Below are 1380 nucleotides of genomic sequence, written 5' to 3' on the forward strand. Positions count from 1 at the left end.
TGGGTCCCTTACACATTAATGCACTGTTCATTGGCTGCCTTCCTTTCCCCATTTTACTTCTCCACTCTCCTGTTGACCTTCCAAATAAACTACTAGTGCATGAATCTTGTCTCAAGGTCTTCTTTTGGGAGACCCCCTACTAAGAGGGAATGGGATCATAACTGATAGAACCAGGTCCTAGAAAACCAGGGAGGAATGGGAATAAAAGTATAGATTGGGGACTGACTAGCCCAGGGAAAGAGGAAGGACGTCTACTGACTGCCCTCTCTGAGGTTTGTTGTTGTTGTTGTTGTTTTTGTTGTTGTTTGACATTCTAGGTCTGAGTGACATAATCTCAGAGGTCCCATTATCAGGTCTACTGGGAAAATCCTATATGGCGAAACTGCTGGGCTGACCTTTCCTTCCCAAGACTAATCATCTCTCTTGTTTTCTTGATAGCAGACTGAGGAGGAGAAAGCCACCAGTGCTGACATGCACTGTGATTCTGGGAACAAGGGTATTCCCAAAGCACAGAGACACCAATAACTGTCATTTTCAGAATTACTGTGGTGGTGCTGGTAATGTAGGTAGCCCAGAATAATTGCCTGCTTATTGAGAATACAGACGTTTCAGGAACCATGGAGATGGGCCTGGGCCAGGAATGGTCTTTTTCCTGAAACTGCATGAACTTTGCCAACAAAAGCCCGGAACTCTGGTAGCTTAGCCTTATTCTTGCATGGAGGAGAGTAAGGCTGGTGTTTGGCTCCTTGCCCACTGCCTCCTGCTTTAATGCATCTGTCTCCTAATTAGACCTTCTTTGTGCTACAAGGTAGAGTCCCAGAGAGGAAGCTGTGCACAAGGTGGACAGGGGAAAGGCTGTCTTTAGCAGCTCCTATGAAAATATCTTTAAAAAGTCTACAGAAAAAGGAGAATGAAACTGACTGATATTCAAAAAGACCTCCTAGCATTTCAGGGAAACAGAGCCATCCAATTTCAGTGAAGGTTAAGATTAGACTTTCTGACGAGGTTATCACTAACATTGCTTTCGTGGCCAGATGACAATAAAGCCGTCTTCATGCAGTAAATACCTAGACTACAGAAATAATGTGAGAGATAGTTTCTAAACACTTTGAGGTTTGGAATGTGACTTGTGTCTATTCAATTTAAAATGGTGGAACAAATACAGGCAAATCAAAGTTTGATGATTTTCTAAAAATAAATTAGTTGAAAACAGTTGTTGAAACCATTGTACAATAATGTCTATGATGATTGGAAAACTAAATTAATAAAAAAAAATCCAAGAAGTATTTCTAATCTCTTTATTTCTCACTCCAATGTTAAAACATTCTAAACTGTGATACTCTTTTCAGAAATATTTGACCAAAAGAAAAAAAAAAGAGA

The sequence above is a fragment of the Propithecus coquereli genome, unplaced genomic scaffold (assembly GCF_000956105.1).
Source record: "Propithecus coquereli isolate 6110/MARCELLA unplaced genomic scaffold, Pcoq_1.0 Scaffold56, whole genome shotgun sequence".
Taxonomy (NCBI): domain Eukaryota; kingdom Metazoa; phylum Chordata; class Mammalia; order Primates; family Indriidae; genus Propithecus; species Propithecus coquereli.